This window comes from Manacus vitellinus, unplaced genomic scaffold, assembly GCF_001715985.3.
Source record: "Manacus vitellinus isolate BGI_N305 unplaced genomic scaffold, ASM171598v3 scaffold_44_pilon, whole genome shotgun sequence".
Classification (NCBI taxonomy): Eukaryota; Metazoa; Chordata; class Aves; order Passeriformes; family Pipridae; genus Manacus; species Manacus vitellinus.
The window spans coordinates 1,000,967-1,016,168 of NW_021940565.1; the positions used below are offsets into that span (position 1 = coordinate 1,000,967).

The 15,202-nt window shown below is 45.7% G+C and overlaps 1 protein-coding gene across 1 annotated transcript in view; it reads left to right on the forward strand.

The window, feature by feature from the left end:
- The first annotated feature begins 14,913 nt into the window (after window positions 1-14,913).
- Window positions 14,914-15,202, forward strand: part of SOAT1 (sterol O-acyltransferase 1) — a 28,877-nt gene continuing 28,588 nt past the window's right edge. Inside the window, exon 1 of the mRNA XM_018079099.2 lies at window positions 14,914-14,944. The gene's annotated coding sequence lies outside the window, so the exon portion shown is untranslated. The remainder of the gene's footprint in view (window positions 14,945-15,202) is intronic.

Consider the following 15,202-nt stretch of genomic DNA (forward strand, 5'->3'; position numbering starts at 1 on the left):
TCCCAGAATCCCAGAACTGTAAGGGTTGGAAGAGATCTCTGGAGAGGCAAGGCAGGGTCACCTAGAACAGGTTACACAGGGACGCGTCCAGGTGGGTTTGGAACGTCTCCAGAAGGAGAGACTCCATGCCCTCTCTGGACAGCCTGTTCCAGGGCTCTGCCACTTTCAATGGAAAGAAGTTCTTACTTATAGAATACATTGAGTTGGGAGGGACCCATCAGGATCGCTGAATCCAACTCTTGCCCCTGAACAGGACATCCTCAGAATCCCACCCTGAGCCTGAGAGCGCTGTCCAAGGGCTTCTTGAACTCTGTCAGGCTAAGGCAGTGGCCGTGGCCCCGAGGCTGCCTCAGCCCGAGGAAGATGCTCTCCCTATAGGATACAGCCAGGCTGGTTCACCTACAAACCCGAGCAGGTGTGAGTGCTGAAGTCAGGGCCATGTGCTCCCAGGAGGGAGCAGTGGTGGGTCTGTCCAGGGCCACGTGCAAGGAGGTTGTTGTAGCCAAGTGGGGGTTGGTCTCTTCTCCCAGGTAAAAAACGATGGGCCAAGAGGACATGGTCTTAAGCTGTGCCAGGGGAGGTTGAGGTTGGACGTTAGGAGGAATTTCTTCACAGGAAGGGTGATTAGACATTGGAACGGGATGACCAGGGAAGTGGTGGAGTCACCATCCCTGAAGGTGTTCAAGCAAAGACTGGATGTGGCACTGAGTGCCATGGTCTAGTTGACATGGTGATGTTTGGTCATAGGTTGGACTTGATATCTCAGAGGTCTTTTCCAACATAACTAATCCTGTGATTCTGTGATCTCCATGGGTCACCAGACCCCAGGTTGATTCATTGGGCTTCCACAGGAACTTGCATGGAGGAGGAGGAAGGCACTGCTGTGTGAGTAACCTCATATGTTGGAGGCCAGGTGTGGTTGGCAGCAGGGTATTGTCATTAGGTGGTTGAACATACGCTCAATTCTGTAACTAATTAGTAAACTGTCTTCTTTCAGCTTCTGTAATATCAGCATAAGGCACTCCAAAGCAGAAGGGAGGAGGTTTCATCCCAAAAGATAATGGTGCTTGTCACAGTTTAGAGGACCTGGACACTTGGAAATATTTCACTCTCCATGCTAGCAACCATTTTAGCAATGCCTTGGCAATGTTGCTTCACCCTGGATGAGCCACAGTGCTGCTCCCCCACTGAGAACTGATGTGACAGTGACAAATTGGCTTGGTAACACTTGCATCCATCCGGCTTCCAACCTCTGTGTGGCCATCCTGGGCTGGGAAGGTGAGGAGACATTCCTCTCATTGCTCTGTGAAAGTCAGCTTTCAGTGACAGGAATTCTAAGGTCATGTTCTACCTTCCCAGGATCATGAGGTGCCATCCATACTGTTGCATGTACTCAAACTGCACCCTGCTGCAATAATAATTCTGCCTAAATTAGGGGGGGCTCATCCCATTGGGCTGGTGTGTTCTCTGACACAGGCTGGAATGCCTTAACTCACTAAATTAATGCAATAAGAAAGTTGGGGAGATCAGAAATTACAGACAGTCTTGCTAATAACACACAACAAAACAGTTCTTAAAATAGTGCTGGGACCATCTGGGGTGTTGCCAAGTCCGGGACCTCGTACGGGCACGGTTATGTGGATGTGAGGAGAGGGTGATCCTGCAGAATGGACAGTCCCGGGCAGAGCTGGCCCATGGGGAAACTCTGCAGTGGAGATATTTCCTGGTCTCGTTCCAGCCAGAATTTGCAGGGTTTGGCATTTATAAATGGTTTGCCTTGTAAACAAAATATATGTTCTCTGGAGACTGTAGAGACAACAAACACAGAACTCCCTCATGCCGTTTGCAGTTGCCACGTAGGATAGAACCACTCGTTAAAAATCAACAGAAATACTATTTTTCTTTCCTAATGCCTTTTACTTGCTCGTGAAGAACTATCCAGAGGAAGGCCATTAGCATTTTAAAAGAAGATGCCAGTGTCAAGAGACTGTTATATGTAAGTGCACCAAGGAGAATTGGATTTAAACACTGCTCTTATTCCTCAGATCTCATGAAATCCCTCATTCTCTCTCCCAGCTTGTGCACATAAAGCAGCTCACTGAGGGTTACGTTAATGCCCGACTGCAGGGAACCTGTCTGACACACAGAACCGTCTTTCCTGGGGATGGGGTCAGGCAGGGGCTTTCTGAGAAGGCCTGTTGCAGGGAGAAGAGGACTGCAGCATGGGTTTTTTGTTGTTTATAATAGTATTTTAAGACTATGCTGTACCCTGTAAAAAAAGCTTCAAAGCCAGTGCCCCAGCCGTTGCCGGTTCAGTGCTAAACAAGCCAGACCCTCAGACTGGGCTCCACTTGGTCCCCTAGTGTCCTATAAACAGGGGATGCCCTGGTTGGTGACTGCTCTTTGTAGAACCCCTGCTAGAACAGCAGTGGGGACAGAAACAAGAAATCCCCAAACTGAAAATGTCTCTGTGCTGCTGAGTCACCGATGACACTGAGCCACATGTTCCTTGTTGTTACAGCAGGAGCTAGGAAGTTACTGCACGGTGTCATGGTTAACCGTGCAAAGACAAGAGGTAAAGTCTGCACCAATGCTACCTATTATTATCAGCTGTGATGTTATCAGCCTCAGTAAGCATCAGGAATAGGCTGTTTCTCAAAGGTAATGTCTTCTGAAGAGGTCTGGCACTGTGAGTTAATAAGGCATCTAACAGTTACTGTGCTGGAGATTTTGGGCTTCCAGTTAATCTGCCATTCATGAGCTGTTCAAGTAAGGGATAAAAAGGACCAAGGAACAAAGGCAGCACTGAGGTTACAGTCATGTGCCTGACAAGAAATGTGGTATTTCTAGAAACAGCTCTAAACTGACTTTAAATATTAATGGTATATCCATTTCTTGAAGCTTCTTATAAGCACTGACAATGCATTTGCTCCCCATCCACAGTGTGCTCCAAAAATCACAGTCAAAAAATGCTGGCTGAGCAGTCTTACGTGCTCAGCACTATGTGTCATGAGAATGCTGCTGTCATCTGCCTGAAGTATGGCTTCTGTTCCAGAAGGAGCCTGTGGATAAACTGGAGACTCCTGAGCCTGAGCGTTGAGTCACTTGGGCAGCTCCTGTTTGTAACTTAGGAAAAAATAGCTAGCAGTGTGCTGCTGGTGGCTTGAAAATTAATTCTAGGAGTAATCATTGCTCTTCTTCCAGTTTATATACCTTCTGTGTATCAAAGCTCCACAGAGAAACAGATTTGTATTAAACCTTTGGCTGGTATTTAGGCCAGGGATGTATTCGTTACAGTATTTGTTAAGAGGCCTTTGGAGGGTTCTCAGGAGTCAGGGATACCTGTGCATAGCATGTCAGGATTTTTATGCTTTAATTGCGGGGCCAGAACAAGCTGTGGAGCTCAGGACAGCTGTAGCTCCCCTGGGATGTCTGCAAAGGCAATGGGCACTGTCCAAGACACGGCCCAGGGCGCTGCTGCTCTGTGTCCCTCTAACACCCCAGGCTGCACCTGCCTGACACCAGGCAGCCACCAGGTTTCTGGGGTGCAGCCACACAGGGCTTTTGGGGAAAGGCTTTGAAATGAAAAAGAAAGATTTAAAAATCTGATAAAGGCTTCATGACACAAGGTTAGTTGCTCTGCAATAAGTGCTGAAAGCTTGTAAGTGCTGAGCCGTGTCAAAGGCGGATGTCATTCCTTGGCATAACAAGTACAGGAGCTCACTCTTTCAGCTCTGACTGACAGCTCCTAAAATGTCCCGTCTGCTCAGATCTGTCATGGCACAATAGGTGCTGTTTCAGTGTTGTCTTAAAAGTTATTTCAAATCATTACTATGATTTAAATTAGAATTTGTGTACAGTGCATGCAGGATACCTTGGGATACCCTCATGCCTGTTCAGTGAGAGTCTGTGAAGATAAAAGCATTCTGAGGAAGTAACAGATTTTGCCCAACAGCACAGGAGGGTTCACGAGCAACCTTGAGAGATGAAGTTTCCTCTGTCAATAACTGTTCTTTCTTCCACCATAGATAAAATTAAAACTCTACACACACACACTCCCGCAAATGTAGCATCCCACCACCCAACTCGTCCCTCTCCTCCGGGCAGCCAACCTTTTGTTCTGTCTTTGCTGCTGCTTCAGCACTTTCCTCATCCAAACCACTCTTCTGACACTGCCACTGGTCTAAACATTGATGCCAACCACAGAGGGCTCCATGTGGAGGGAGGAAAGGGCCTGGGCAAGCAGTGTTGTAGTGGAAAAGATGAGTGTGTCTGTGTGTGGAAACAGCCAGCTCACTACAGCATCTCAGGCATCCCTATTCTCCTCTTATTTGGCCTTGTGTTTTGGGTTAGATATGCTGTGTAACTAAGCACCCTCACGGATCACAACTGTGGGGCTGGGCCTTGTGTGTCTATCAAGTGCCAACAGCAGCACATGGACTGTGCTGAGGTTTTGCAGGAGCTGTACCCATGCTGGTATTACCCATCTCCTTTCACAGCCTCCATCACAGGAAAGCCAGAGGTGCAATAAGGACATTATGGGTCTTCTTCAGGAATTTTTTTCCTGTCCAATATATTTCTCTAAGTACTACAGCTGCACCACCCTTCCCAAGCATCTGTTCCAGGCACTAAAGGCTGTAGAAGGGTATGCTAATAAGAACATTAAGAATGTTGTTTGTTTGCCTTTTTCTGTGGAAAATGTTGCCTCTACCAAACAAAAATGATGACAAGTCTCTGCATCTGCTGGGAATTGCAAATTAGTACTAAGCTTGCACAATGATCACTGATAAAGTACATTTGCTGAGGTAATATGAGGTCCCTTGACAGCGCTGGTGATGATTCAGGCTTTTAGGCATTCAGCTGCAGGTGGGTCAATAGGACTGTTTTGCCACCAGAGTTCCAGGATTGCCTTAATTTATCTTTAGGAGCCTAATTTTTTGATTCCTAATTTGAAATCTTAGTAGCTCATTGGATTATGAGAGGGTTCTCTCAGTTTGCAGATGGAAGCTTTTCTTCCTGCGTTTTCTGTTTCCTCTCCCTGAGAGGTTTGTATCCAGAGAGCTGACATTTAGTTAAGTGAGAGCAAATGCCTCAGAGCACAAAACTGTACTGCAGTACCTCCATCAGTGCCTCTGAGAACAGCCTTGTCCCATCTTAGATTTCTCTGCTGATGACTGTGCTGCGTTTGAATTAACATAACCACCGTGATAGTCTAAAACTAAATAAAGGTTACATTAGTCAGAAAAAAAATATCCTTCTCTTGTTTTTCTAAGATGTGCAGCTAAAATAAGATGGAGTTAGAATCATAGAGTCATTTAGGTAAGAAAAGACCATTAAGACTGGAATCAGCAGTGCTTCCTCTCCATGCTCTTTGCTTCATCTGCTAGTCTCCCCTTATACCTGCTTCTCCTCTACCTCGCCCAGCACCTTCATTTCCCTTTTCTAAATCATAGTGAAAACCACATCTTCTGAAGGTGCCCTTGTTACAATAATGAATCCCTCTGTGATTGCACTCCTGGTATTGTTTTGAGCTGTTCACACTTCTGAATGTAGTCTTTGATCTTGTAAGGAAGCCTGAGGATACAACTTCTTGCAGGATTGGTGCTCTGTGTTGTAAGTTTAGGATGGCAGGGATCCAGCCTTGCTCTGGACCACTTGTGCCCTGGCCATGAATGGTGTCATGCTCTGTGTAATATTCCTAAATAATTAAATCACTTTAGGAGTCAGAGTTTGGTCTAAAATATTGTTATTGTTCCGTTCCGCGGTGTCCAGATAGATTCTTCCTTGGCAGGATTTTTTATTTGATTTTGCAAGAATTGTAAGTGCTTACTTTATCTTTCAAATGACAGTGTGTTCCTTCCTCACACAGTTATTAAATAGCCATGCTTTTCAGCTTCCAACTTTAATGTTATTCCATTAAAAAATGCTCAGAAGTGTGAAACTGCTCTGAAGAAAAATGTAATTGAAGCAAGAGAAAGCACCAGGGTTTTGTAAGATGTTTCTGTGAATGTAAATATGTGTGTGTGCACAGAATAGACTGGTACCCAAGAGAGCAGCATATACATTTGTAATCAAATCTCACTTATATTTAAAACTTGCTCCTTCTGTTAAACACGCAAATATTTCTGTTCTCTTTGCAAATTCTGCCTCTCTGCTCATTACCAAACCTTTCAGAAAAGGCATAAGCCCAAATCTTCCTCTGATCAGGCTCTTAATGTGTTCTGTGTGGTCTTTATTTAGACTGTAAACTTGCTGAAATAGGAAATGTCTTATGAAAAAAACAGCTACACTGTCTCATTTCACATCCAAATTCTTCTCCCATACCAGCTGTGTGTGTTTGCCTAGCAGCAAGTCTCCTGTTAATGAATGACTTGTTCTCATTAGCTTGTCAGGCTGGATGTGTAGCTTGTAGTTCCCACTCATACAGAGCAGTGCTCCTTCCCTTGTAGCTTCTGGTAAATCAAACAATGGGATACACAAAGCCTTGTGTCTCTGAGTCTGACCTTTGTACTTGGAATCATTAACTGCCACAGAATGCCAAAATAAAGTAACTGGCTGCTGGTTAAATGTATTTAACATAAGCAGAGCCCTAGGGACTGCCTGGTGTGGGGATTGTTGCAGGTTTTACCGCCGGCTGCCACTTCTAAATCTTCTTTAAAAGAGGGGAAAATTAATTCCCTGATCGGCAGAGCCACACGAGTTGTGCTCTATATGTTTGTTTTGTGAAGCTGAGGTCTGGAGTGGATTCCTGACACCTTGGAGGTTTCAAATTGAGGCCCTGAGCAGCTTCCTCTGACTTTGAAGCTGGCTGTGCTTTGAGCAGGAGACTGGACTAGATGCAATCGCTGCCAACTTAAATTCTTATTCCAATAGAAGTTGAGTTCATGTGCAGGATTCTTCCATTCAGGGCATTAATTAAGACTGTCCTCTAAGTAAGCTGAATTTTTCACAAAACCCATTGGAACTGAATACTTCTTGAACCTCTGTCTCTCCATCTGACTTGTATTACATTGGCCAGCAGGTTCAAAAGTTACTGGGAGGTAAAAGACAGCTGGGGCAAACAGAGAGACACTCCCTTCCACATACACATAGGACGACTGCATAAGCCTTGTTTTGTTAAGAAAACCATTCTTCCCTTCATGTTTGTGCAGAAAACTTGTCAAGTGTGCATCTAATGAGGCCTGAAGTCATGCTACACGCTCCCAGCTGCAGCCAACCTGAAATAATTCCTCCCCAGAGCCAGCAGCACATCTCACACAGCCGAGGCATGTACTGTGCAATCCGAGCTATGCAGAGAAGTTGAGACATTTAGGAGCGAAACCCGGGCATGGTCTTACTGATAGCAGAGATTACATGGCTGTGCTCACACGAGCGTGTGCTTGTCTGCCTGGTGCCTCTCTGCCAGCAGACACGGGAGCGTGTCTGGTACCTCTCCCTCGTCCTCAACTTTCCTGTAGCCGGGACCGACAGAAAGGGGAATTTGACCTCAGTGTGTGAGAGACCGCCTGGCTGTCTGCCTTTCCCTTTTTGTCTGCTCTCTCTGAGGATGCAGTCACACTACAAAATTACCTTGAGTCATCTGTCCTGCAAGTTTTTCCCATGGGTTGCTTGTGATAAAGGGCAGACACACAAGGAGAATTATTAATCTGTGCTGCAAGGGGAGACACTGATATGGTGTCTGTGAATCCTCTGTGGATTGTATGGGCTTCTGAGATTTCCATCTACCTCTCGTCCATGCTCTCCCCAGCATCTCTTCTGCAAGGGACCAGTTCCACAGCTTCAGTCCACACAGCTTGCTGATGAGCCTCCTTTAGCAGACTGTTCTGCTTCCCTTTCTCCCAGATTGCAGAGAACACACCTATCTTCCTCTGCTTTTGATGGCCCTGGAAAATGTTACTTCTGTGTTCCTGGGAAAGAGCTTCAGAGCACTTCTATTTTTTGCCTCGCAGGGAAGCAGAAACTGTGAAATTATCAGCATCCTCTGGTTGTATGTTCCCTGGAGCTGTTATACTGTGCAGTCTGAAATAGAGATCCGGCCTCAGGGATTTGCTAATGATGCATTCAGTCTCAGCATGGCACATGCTCATTCCTGGGGAGTTACTGAGTTAGCATTTATAGTTCTACACTTTTCCTCTGAGTAGATGAAACCCTCTGATTTTCCCTCAGCACTGAGGTCTTGGGTGTTGGATTCTCTTCTCATGACAGCTTACTTGGAATGTCACCAGGAAGCTTTCAGCCTGGATCCCTCCTCCGAAAATCATAGACTACAGTAGCATCATGCCAGAGATTCTCCCATAACTTGGTGTCTGATCAGTAGGCAACAGGAAAATGAGGTCTTGTTAGACACAGTTTCAAAATAACAAACCCAAGACTTCTGCCCAGAAGGTGGGTGATTGGTGTGGTAGGCACTGGAAGCCTTTTTTATCTTGGGGAATAAGCTCACAATTAGGAAGCAAGGAGTCAGCAGCCACTGAGGAAAGTTCAAGTGGAAAAACTGTGAGGAGTGAGCACTGCTAGATGTTTTGATGGTGGTCCCTAACGTGGGTCACTACTGTAGAGAAAGAGCAGTGATAAAGGATGAAGTGAGTTCACTCAAGGTTTGCCTTGTTCTCTGATTGCTTTGTCAATTTATGTTTCTTCAGCCACTTTATGCAATGAGGGATTTTTTTGTGTGGGCAAGGGTTGAACTAACAGGAACACTTTTACTATATTTCATATTAACTTGCTGGTGAAGACAAGACCTCTCTTGCATGACCTACATGCCTGAACTCAGAATCCCTCTCCTGGGCCTGCCATCTTCAGATTTAAATTCTTTAAACAAGCTCAAGTTTTCATCTCCTCATCCATATTTCCAAAGCATGTAAGCCTCAAGGCACTAGGCCAACAACGGAATAGTGCTGAGCACAAAGATGTTTTTGTAACCACATCAACTCAGCCCAAGGCAGATCCACTGCAGCAAGCCCTGCAGATTGCTTCTCCTCCCAGTGTAGTTCCATCAGAACCTCCCATTTTTGCTAGTCCTCAGCTGATAGCAAAAACGCCTCTTTCAGCTTTGTAACTCTGACTTCTATTTTTTTTTCACTTTCAGTGAAATGCTCTTGAGAGCTGCCAGAGGCTCAGCTGTGACACAGACCTATCTGAATTCAGCGGTTGGGAAGTGTTCCTTCACACTTGTCATCCATCTCCTTCAATAAGCACTGCATTGTACCAAGGCTGTACATTCTTTACTGCTCTACTTGTTGCTATGGCCAGTGGAGCCAAGTTTCAGTCCGATTCTTTTGGGAGACTGGGCAGAACTCTGGATTTTCTTTCCTTCTGCTTTGTCTGTGCTCCTGCCCCCTACAGTGTTCTCCCTTACCATCACCCAAAACTTCTTTCTGAGGCAGGAAAGCACTGCTCTCTCCAGTCCCTGCACTTGTAGGACCAGCAGCAATCCCTCCTTGGCCTGAATCACTGCGTCAGAGAAGCAAACACATGGATGAATTCCCTCTCTAGCCAGGTGTTTCCAAAATCAGGGAGAACAGGAAGGAACAGATGGGAATGGCCTTGAGCAGACAAGAGGGAAGTTTTTGGCAGGGGAGCTCCACAGGCACGGTGCTGTCAGACCGTATGAAGCTTGGGAAAGGCGCTCGCAGAAGGGAGAGCAGCGGGACACGCTGCCTCATCGCCATGGAAACAGCCAAAGAGCTGGCTGGGCACACTGGGAAATGTCTCCTGCTCGGGATGACTTTTGGTACGTGTCATCTATCTTTGCAGGGATTAAAACTAGGTGGAAAAGAGGAAATGTCTGACACTGAAAGTGAAAAACCTCTTTTCTTTCTTAGTTTATAGTGGAGAGTCAGTCTTCCATGGCTTTATGAAGATATTTGTTCTCCTCTGAGACGTATATCCTGGTTTTGATGAGGATTATTTTTTCCCCATGTTCTCATATTTTTTGGGGTCTTTCATTACAAAGATCAACCACTTTTGGCATTATGATTCAGCTGCCATTGAGATGCTCCTGGACTTCTCCATGGTGTTCCCCATGGGCCCTATGTGATATTTCTCAGCAAGATCTCTCTTTGATGACCCTAAGGACCCCACACTCCCTCAAAGAGGCTGGTCTGTTCTCACCATAGCACCTCAGTGGGTTTTTCACCACAGCTTTCAAGTCTTTCCCACACCTTTCCCACAGGCTCATAATGTTATTTTTGAAGACAGTCTAAAAGATTAAAATATATATATATTGCAGCTGTGTATGAATGCCCTGCCCTAAGAATATGCTTCTGTTTCCACAGCTGGGGAGTGGAGAAGACTGGAAATCTCCCATGTTAGAAAAGTGAAAAAAATGAAAGCACATAGAAAGTTATCAGTCCCCAGAACCTACACTTTGCAAAGTACAGAATAGGTAGGACTACATGATTACCTCCAAACAGCTGTCTAGGGAATCATCCTGGATCTGTCATTCCATAAGCACTAATTCTCTTCCACGTCCATCAGCAGTCAGTGTGTTTATACTGTAACAAATAAGTGGGAGACAAGGAATTGGTAAAAATACTGGCTTATGCTGTTTTCTCCACCTTAGAGCAATAGCAAAGTGGTTTGTATTTAGGAAAAAGAGAAAGGATTCGCATGCTTATAAAATATGGAGAGGCAGAGATTACTACTACAGAGTGGTAAGCTGTCATTAAACCAGGAGTAAAATGTCTGCTCTCCACCTGCTGTGTCTTACCTTCACAAGGAAGGGTCCCAGCTGTGCAGCACAGCTGGCAGCCTGTGGAGTCACGAGGAACATGCACAGTGGCTCCTGTAGGAGCGGGAAGGAGACACTGGCCAAGTTCAGTGTTGCGTTTCCACAAAAATATTTAGAAAGCCATTCTATGCAGGAGAGTCAATACCAGTAACTAGACCTGTTTGTTCTGGAACTTGTCCCTCTGAAGTCACTCTACCAGGGCTGACTGTGCATTTAATTCCATGTATTCCTGCCGAAACAAATTCAGAGACCCTCTCATCGAGGCAGTTCAATATTTTCATGCATTTTTAATATGCAGCAGAATAAGCTGCAAAATAAATCTGAGGTTGGTTTGAGCTGGTGTCACGAGGAGAACGATGATAATCTACAAGATGGTTGGGACCCAGATGAAATTGTTTCTGAGCCTAACAGAAGGAGAAAGCTGGTTTGTCAGAAAGGGTAAAGAACAGCTTCAGAAAGCACAGTTCAGCTTAGGCAGGGCGAGACAGAAGTTACAGAGATTCAATGCCTATCAGGATTTGATGTTTAGCCAGATAAGAAGGATCTCCTCCTTTTTTAAATATACCGAGGAAACAACCTCCTCAGCTTAAACAAATAAAACCCCAATTGTTACAGCAGCCCAGCTGGCAAGGTTCATTCTATTGCCTAAAATGGTAGGGGGAGGAAAAATTATTTGCCCCTCAAAAAACAATGCAGGTTTCCCTTTCAGCAGTGGAATCACAGCAGTTAAGTTGGCTCTTGCACCTCCTGCTTGGTCATGGCAAGATGTTCATCATTTGAATTTCTGAGCTGGGAGAGGAAGCCAGAAGCTTGCTGGCTGGCAGCAGGGCTTCGCTTTGGAGTTTTTTTTTAAGGATGATTTCAGCTCGGTAGCGAAACGTGATGTTCGAACAAGGACACCACTGCCCTCTGCTGAGGGATGCGAGTGTTTCTCCCTGTGTGTTCCATCTGCCAGCAAAAACCAGCAGCTTCATGGCTTGGAATGCAAGTGTAATTCCTGCTGCTTCTGTCTTTCCTCCAAAGTTTGCTGATCTGAATCTCTTGCACCAAATATTTTGAAAACTCTACGCCTCACGCAGAGTAAAGAGGAGCAAGGGTAACTACACACAAAATCTCGACATGATGATAGCAGAAACTGTGAAACTTGAGCCGGAGTTTTTAAAAAGCAATCTTTATAATTTATAAACACTTCAGGCATCCTCAACAATGTGATATCTGCTGGAGCTAGTTTTCGGTTTTCCTGCCAAAACTCAGTCACGCATTATCAGATCAGGCTGAAGTCCTCCACAGTTTCTTAAATTATTTTCTTTTTTAAGTGTAGCACTTGCCTGATCGAGTTTTGGCCTCTTAAATGCGCACCATTATTTCTGGTTATGCAAAAATAGAAGCTCATTCAGTGCTACATTTATGACTGGTTTTACATTCTAAACCTAACATTGCTGTAATTTTGTTAATATTGTTTTAAAAAGGAAAACATTTAAGTGGAAATGTAACAATATTTTTAACCGCTTGAGGGAGCTCCTTCATTTATCCATCAGAATGTTCCCATTCTGCTTACACATTGTGAAATTCTAAACCACACTTTTAAACAGCTTATTATAGGATTTGCTGAAATATATGAAAGGGTTGAGGCTCTCAAGTGACTGACTTTAAAGGCCAAATAGAAGCTTTAAAGGAATTAATCATTTTGGTCAATAAATGAGGGCATCAGAAACAGCCACATCTACTCACTCCCTGGGCTGACTGACACCAAAAATCTTAAAATAGAAAATAAATTAGAATTACACAGAATTAAAAGTAGGCAGTTTTAATCACATCTATTTTGCAACAGTGCCAAACGTGACAGGAAGGAACAGGACCAGGCACAGAAATAAAGAGAAGGAAAGAAAGAATCATATAATCATAGAATAGCCTGAGTTGGAAGGGACCCACAAGGATCATTATGAAAACTCCTGGACGTGCACAGGACAGCCCCCAAAATCACACAATGTGCCTGAGAGCATTTTCCAAAGAAAGAAAGAAGGAATGAAAGAAAGGAGGGGAAAAAAGCAGCACTCCGAAGTCCCATTGTTGCCTAGTACTGGGGAGGTTGAAAGCCAGTGAAGTTGAGACAAAAATTGGGGTATCAGGTTACCACAGGCTCCCACGCCAACAGCGGGAACGACCACGCGGTGATTCAGCCAGGAGTGCTCAGGAACAGCTGTGGTTGGGCAATCGCTGAGCAACACAGCTCATAGGATTAATGTACAACACTGCAGAAAATCAAGATTACAAGCACCGCGGTGACAAGCAGGGTAAATGATGCAGCTGATGAAACAGGGCAGCAATTTGGACCGGGGAAGACAACAGCAGATGATGGGAATGAGTGGCAGGAAGCAGAGGTGGCAGTGCCTTCTTCCAATTGCTTGTGTAAATACTGGGAAGGAAGGAAAGGAGAGCGGCTGCTTTGCTTTTCAGCCTCGGTGAGCTGCAGGTAAACAGCCTCTAAAGAGAAGGGAAGGTGAGCTGTGGAACAGCTCTCTGCCCGAGAAAAACCGAGAGACCAGGGAGGGAGCTCAGTGCCTGTCACACAGCACTGCTTTGGCCTGGGAGGTTTGTCAAAAGGTGATAGTAAAATCTGGTGGCACCTCTCCACAGTTTCCTTATGGCAAAATAGGCAAAGCTAACTAGTTCTGAAGGTTAGCTGCACTTTTCTTTCTCATTTTCCTACCACCCATAGTTAGGCTTTTGCTAATTGGATAAAAGAGTGTCATCAATTTGTTGAACTTGCACTTCACTGTAAATAGCTGGCACAGCATTTTTGTCATAAGGGCACCAGTGCTCACGTATAGCCTGACCCAACAGTTTCTCTAAGCAGCACTGTGTTAAAGTTGACTTCTTAGGAACAGGGACGGGTTTATGTGAGCATTCCTGCTGCTACCATCCATGCAGCTATTTGCATTTAGGCAATGACAGGGTTTTATTATGTTCTTTTAATTTTTACAAGTTTTCCTATTAAGCAGCATGAAAGATGAGTGATGGGATAATAGTGTGAACACACATTGCCAACTAAATCAGGTTCAGACTTTTTCATTCAGTGGCTCTACTCAGAATCCCAAGAGATTGTATAAAACAACTTCTGAAAGTTCCAGCAGTTACACATTTAAAAGTGTGTCTTGGGTGCATGTCGGTCAAAACAAATTTTAGTGACAGGTCTGATAAGGTGAAATGCAACAGAAATGTTTTAATACCACATTGTAGCTTTGTACCTCGGCTTGTGGTGACCTTTCAAGGTGCACCTGGGTACATGTCGTGCACAGCACAGCCCTGAAGTCATGAGGAGGAGGGGAGACATGTACTTGCAGTAGGAGATTAGTGGCTTAGTTCTCCTGTCTTTAGGAAAACTTTCCCATTTGCAGTGTGAAATGCAGCTCCCGGGAGGTTACTAGAGTTTGTTGGCTGGTGACGTGTTCAGTGACTCACTGCCCGTCACAAGCCTGTGTCTGTCTGAGGAGAGAGAGAGAAAGCGAGGTCCAAACCCCAACCTTTCACACAGTTTTTGACCCTCCAGAGCACATCTGAGACTCGGGGGAGAACTGTCCAGCCAGGCCCCTGCTCGGCTCCCCCAAACAAACGAGCTGCAGCTCCCACTCCCAGGGTAACCCTTGTGAGGGGGAGCACTCCCTTGCCACAAATTCCCCTTCTTGGGGGACTGGGGGTACTCTTGATGTTGGGGGGCACTCCACTTTTACTTCCCTGTAAAAATACCTACCCTGGCTCCTGTTTGGAAGAGCCTCCCCGGGGAGGACACTTTGAGCCCGGGTGCCGCGGGAAGCGCTTGTTTAGCAACCCGTGCGTTCCCGCTGAAGGACGAGCACAGATAACGCGGCCGGGCCCTCCCGGCCTTGGCTGCAAGGCCCTCCCAGGGCCTTGAAATAAGTTCTCCTTGTGCTGGGGGTGTGGGGAGCGGGGGGTCCTGAGGGCAAGGGCAGACACTGCCTGTGGGGGTCACTGAGCCCCGTGGCTGGGTGGGCATGGCTGTCCCACATCCCTGTTGGTGCCATCGACCAGACTGACACAGCTGATCCACAGCTGGAACCGGGACTGACATCCCATCAACTGGATTGACTCATTCGAACTAGGACTGACTGACATTCCCTCAGCTGGATTGACTCATTGGAACTAGGACTGACTGACATTCCCTCAGCTGGATTGACGCTGGAACCAGGACTGGTGATCTCTTTTTCTCTCCTTCCTTTCCTTCCTTCCTTCCTTTCCCTCCTTCTTTCCTTTCCCTCCTTCCTTGCTTCCTTTCCTTCCTCCCTCCTTTCCTTTCTCTTCAATCAATCTCTTCCTCTCTCTCTCTCTTCCCTTTCACCCTACCCCTTTATCCAGAACCCACTGCCGTGTGCTTAACACAGCGGGTCAGGGACCAACATACCAATTTCCACGTGAAGTGTCTAATTTACCAATAAAACTTTCTGACTGTTT